We start from the raw sequence: 6,000 nt of genomic DNA, 5'->3' as shown, positions 1-6,000 counted from the left end.
CCGTTTTTCCTTGGGCACTGAGCATTGCCCAAGGCACTGAACACTGCTCTTCAGACACATGCTAGAACCAGTGGAAAGCTCCACGGTCCATTACAAACATCCTGAGCTATGTGATCATTCAGATTAGAAAACCTCTGCAAATGTTACACAGAAACATGCTGGTTTGCAATTAGCTGCTCTAGGCTGTATACTGTATAAATGCGTGCCTGGTGCGCTCTGTGAAAAGCTTTCTCAACAGAAGCTGGAAGTCACACTTCTATCTTTAGTACCGACCTCCCCCAGAACAAAGTGGTACAGCTGCAGACAACCATCCACTAGGTAATCTTAATATTATCCTCTCAAGATTTAAAAAATGTGGTTAAGATTACTCTGGCTTTCAGCTCACATTCTTGCATCCTTCCTGAACTCCAGCTTCCCAGGAGATCCTGCCCAGTGATTGATACAATGTGTTTTTCCTCTCCCTCTCAGAAGTTGATTAATTCACCACATTAGGCGGGGTGCATTCTTTAAGTACTGAAACAAGAGCTGATCAGTGCAAAAGAGCAGGAAAGGAACACAACGCTGGTGACAACAGACCTGGTCTGGCTGCAAGCACAGAGCCCATCCCTGCCAGGCAGGAGAGCTGGTACTGAGCAGCTCACTGCAGCTCCCTCTGTCTGTCCCGTCCTGCTAATCATGAAACACATGAACAATTATTAATATTAACCTGGAATATACATAAATCAAAATTTTCTCTCATGTTGAGGCCTACAAGGGGAAGGCATCAAGAAAGAAGGCTGCTCAGCATATAGTCCAGATTAATATTGTCTACATAATGAACCTGACTTTATAGGCAGAAATTATTCCAAGTATTTTCCACATAGCATTTGGAAAGACAGTGACTTTTATCTTCTCCATTTATATTTTCCCCTACACTCATCCTCTTAACTCTCCCATATAAATGCCAAAGAAGATCTTTTAGAAAATACAGCCCAGCTTTCACTACAACTGAAGAGTCTTACATTTCATTTTATGTCTCATCATTTACTTTCCACATTATAAATGGAATGAGGATGTAATTAATACACATCAAATAAAATAAGCACTTACAAGATTACTGCAAAAAATCCCATTTAAAATCATAGAGAATTAGTAACAGGGTAGAAGTTTGCCTTTGTACAGTACAGATATTCACACTTACTAAAAAGTCCTCAGCCGTGGCAGATTTGACTTTTTTAAGTACAGCTATTAATTTTGGACAGGCTGCAAAGCAGAAGGAACGGAATTTCATCTACAGTGGTAGTTCCTATTGGTACTAATGATTTTATTAAAGACAGACAGATGCCATAGCCACAGTAGAGCACCAGGAGATGTTTACCTGCTGAAGCTGTATTTGCATGCAAGCTGATTACCATATCTTGGGTCACAACAGGAGAGAATCTCAAATGTAGGCAAGCTGAGACAACCTGGTGTAGGAAGAGAATACATATAGCAAAGGGAGCACGTTTTATTTTTACGACGAGACTCTTCTTTTTCCTTCCTACAAGGGCTCCTATTTCTAAACACAATTGGCATTAAAACTCTATTTCAGCAGAGAAAAACATTTTTCTCATTTACTTTATATTTTGCTTTGTTTCCTCAATAACCGCTTTCTAAAGTGTAACACTAAAGAACAATTCATAAAGGGAAAGCCCTAATTTAAAGATACAAGTTGGCCATACAGAGGCATACAACTTATTTCAGCAATAGTCCCAGCACAATGTACATCCTGCCCCGAGCTTTGTTACACTGCATAAAGCCGTTGCATAGATGGCTGAAAACAAACTGGAATTACAGTATTCAGAAAGAAAAGGAGAAAGTTACACTTTCAGAGTAAAGCCCAGCATTTTTCAAAGGTGACCCAAGACACCTGAACAGGTCAATCGCTGTTACAGAAGTAAATCCACAGTTTCAACTGTTCAAGTTACTGTGAAAAGCAGGAGTTTAAGAAGCAGCCACAGTAAAAGCCCTTTGTATCTACACCCGTATAACTGCCAGACATCTGCTCCAATAGTGTAAATTGACTCATAAAGAAGTCTTGTTTTGTTACAGGCTTTCATGCGGTACATTAAATATCTCAGCCTGCCCATCAGTGCATCTTTACTGTCAAATCATGGTCTGAAGCACCCATCACTTCAGTCCTATTTTGACCCACACCTTAAAGGAAATGTACTTTTTGTAATGACAGCAATGACGCCTTCTTTTTCCCCTCTGGCTAAGATAGGACATAAAATCTTTGCTGCGATGGTCAGAGAGTGTTTACATGAAACAAACACGCTGCATCACAGACGTGCTCGGCTGTTCCCGTGCTGGAGAAGCTTCCTGTGCGGGGCTGCCTCCCAGAGCAGAGCTGCTCACCCCAGGTCCATCCGACACACCTTGGAAGCCACCAAAGAGAAGCCGCCAGCAGTCAGAGCACCCTCAGATTTGTTGTCTCACTCCATCTCACTGCGATTTGTATGGGTGCCTTCTCGTTTCTGAAGGCCTCCATTTTAAAAACAGGCTCAGATGTGGTGTTACATTTTGGAACGCGTCTGTGCTCATTTCCTGTGTGGCTGCCCAGCAGTGACAGCACTTGGCTGGCTGGAAATGGCACGTACCTCATCCAGCCGCCATGGGAGCAACCTCTGCCACTCCGAAGGAAGCACGTAACAGCACTGCTCATTGTGCTGCTGCACACCTGCAGGCTCTGGCCAAGGTCAGGAGCGGAAACAACAAAATTCTTTAAGCAAGTCCGTTCCTTTGTCATCTGAACCCAGGCAGGAAGCACTGGAAGTGTCACAAGAAAGCTTCTCTAATGAGACCTCAACCCAGTCTTGCAGAAGCCAAACAAAGCTTTGAAGAACAAATGCACTGACATCTGGCTCCTGCAGCCAAACACTGTAACGGGGCAGGTCCTCACCTTCCTGCAGGTTTCTGCGCCCCAGCCCAGGAGCACCAAGCAGCCACTGAACTCTTCCCACCTGAAGGTGCTGCGAGCCATCCCTAACACAATGGCACTGCTCACCAGACGTGTCACTTCAAAGTTACTTGGAAGATATTAGAAAATAATGCATTGAATGTACACATCATGCATAAAAGGTGTTTTCTGAAAATCAACCGTTTTAAAACCATGCTTTATTTTCTAAACAAATGTTTTAAGTTCAATCAGCATAATTTTCTGCTGCATTAAACCGGTGACAAGTCAAAATAGCTGCAAATCTACTTGCAGTAATTCATGAGCATTCATCTTTCCTGTTGTTTACTGTAAATATATCTCCACACAACAAGCTGATTTAGCAGCATGCTTTCAGGAATGCTCTCGGGCAGACAGGTCCCAGTATCAGTGCTCTGAGAAAGGCACAAACTTTACACATTGCAAAATCATTCATTTTCTGTCTCCCTGAATTTCCAAAATTTATGTAAATCCTGAGAAGTCCAAGCATGGATTTAAATCTCTTAAATTTTCCATTGTGCTCTTAAATATACATGTTCTTTCATCTGAGATTCTGTTTAGATGTTATAGCCAGCTCTTACTCTTTTTAATCTCTGTTAAAGTGCACAGGGATGAGCATGGCCCAACCATTAGTACATTCAAGATGAAATATCAGCAAAAGAAAATTGTCCAGGGCAGATATATTTCAGCATGAATCATTAATCCCCAAAGCTCGAGCTTTTTCATTATTCATTACGCATTTTTCATCCTGTATTACCCTCAGTTAGCAGAGCTGCAGTGAGATATGTACAGAGCAGAAGTGCTAGCACATGGCTGGGGGTCCCACCCCATGCCTCCGTTACCAGCAGACCGAGCAATCCATGGGTAACCTGAAGATTGAAAATGCATTTTTCACTGCACTGCAAAGATGACAGCCGCAGAAATTTGGTGCTTCATAGACTAGGCCCTTCAGCTCTGTGACTTGTTTCCCTAAACTCTTTGCAGGGCATCTCATCCTGCCAAAAGCACTCAAGCCTAAACCCTTGGATTTCCAACAGATTTGTGCTCCCTCCCTAGTTGGAAGATAGGAAGTTATTTAGGCCATTATAAATATATTCTTTCAGTTAAGAATTAGATGTTATTTTACCCATTCCAGCAGAAGACAGAGATGGTACATTTTACATCTCACTGCAATGGCTAAATTCAAGCTGGTGCAAATAGAGCTCCTTCACTGCAGAGAGCAGCATCGTAGCCCAGAATGGCCTCCAGTGTTTAACTAAAGGGAAATACTGGCTGCTGATGCCACCACACGGATGGATCCGTTTCAACAGGATGAGGGAAAAAATCCATACTGACTGATTTCCAAGCCATTAGGAGTTCTTACACATCCACTCAGAGGCTAAAAGAGGCACAGCGCAGACTGCAGAACAGGAACAATACATAGGGGATCGCCAGTGATACACTTAAACCATCTGCATTTGCACAGTGTTTGGCAGCAAAGCCAAAAATAAGGCAGCCTAGATCTGGGGGTGTAATAAAGGGAGTGCATATAAATGAGTAAAAGTCACTGAACCAATTTACAAGGCATTAGTGCATTGGCTCCCAACTTAAACCCCTGAGCAAGATTCTTTCAGAGCAGTTTCCTCCACCCTCCTTTTGGCTCACGCTCAGCCCGGCGGCAGACTCATGAGCAGTTTGTACACAAAGCACATGGAGCTGCTTCCCTTCTTCCAAGTGCTGTTTTAACACAACACATCCCAAGCCTGAAAACCCGTGCCCTCGGGAAGAGGTGGCAGCCAGTGGAGACGTGGCTCTGTCTGACGTGTGCTGCAGGGGGCCGGGACGTCTCGCAGGCAGTCTGTGCTGCAACAGGACCCCGACTCCATGCCTCACGCCTCTCCATCCCAGCACCTTGCCTGCAGGCTGCCACAGCCCCTCTCCCTCCCAGGAAGGCATATGGCAGGGAAAGCCAGCCCCAGAGTGATCGGCCACAGCACTGTATGTGGGTGTCTGTGTGGAGGCGATGCAGGAGATGCTAACATCCAGGCGTGACTTCATGCCTGGAGAACAGATCATAGGAAAGCCAAAAGTTCAGTGGAATAAGATGAAAGGAAAATCCAGAGACTTCAAGGGGCATCAAGGAAAGCGTTTAAGATATGGGTCATCTCATGTCCTGTAAACACGCAGTGTAGCTTCCCTTCCAGGAACTTGTGAGTTCACAAAGACTCATCTGGAAGTGAGCAAAGCACCATGAGACACGCTCTATCTCTGGCAAGGTTACACATGGGTACAGTGAGCCAAGAACGACGCTGAGGTATGGTGGTACCCCAAACGCACTCTGAAAGCAACCCCAAGCCTGGCAGCTACCCTCCTTAAGTATGTTCCTATTTTCACCCCAATACTTTAAAATCCTCCCTTTCAGATCAAACTCCTGCATTTGATTAGCCTCATATGTCTCAGCATCACGGACCTATTTGTGTGATGCAGCTTGTGGGATGACATCTATCCAAATTCTGGAATTGTTCTTTGGCACACAGCTTGCAGATCAAGTACGAATCTGACTTTCTATCTCCTCCAAGGCTCTCATAACAATAACATTAAGAGGCAGAAAAGTCTGATTTAAGGAAAATACACATTTTTTCAACCTTTTAAAAACATATCTGAAACCTCTTGGTCTAGAGTTTCCCAGCAGACACTCAGCCCTAGAGCTGGCAACACAGCTGGCACAGCAGGCCAGGAGCTGGGATCTGCAGCCCTCCACCACCCCACAACAAAGGCTCACAGGGAGGTGTTTCAGCAGGCAGCATTTGACCATTAGTGGGGAGAGTGCAACAGGAATGACAGTGTCAGGATGGGCAGATCAGTCACATAAATAGTGCAGGAAGGAAGAGAAGAGGCCACATCCCTCTCCAGCTCTCTGTTCCTGATACACTGCATCCTTTCCCGAGAGAAGAATCACAGCACGCAGCCAGGCATGAGCAGCACATGCAGGAACACCAAAAGGGGCTGAAAGAGCACTGCATACAGCTTCCCCCAGCCCAGCAGCTCCCCAGCACGGCCTCTCCATC

This window comes from Gallus gallus, chromosome 11 (genome assembly GCF_016699485.2).
Source record: "Gallus gallus isolate bGalGal1 chromosome 11, bGalGal1.mat.broiler.GRCg7b, whole genome shotgun sequence".
Taxonomy (NCBI): Eukaryota; Metazoa; Chordata; class Aves; order Galliformes; family Phasianidae; genus Gallus; species Gallus gallus.
Note: the sequence above shows the minus strand (reverse complement) of the source record.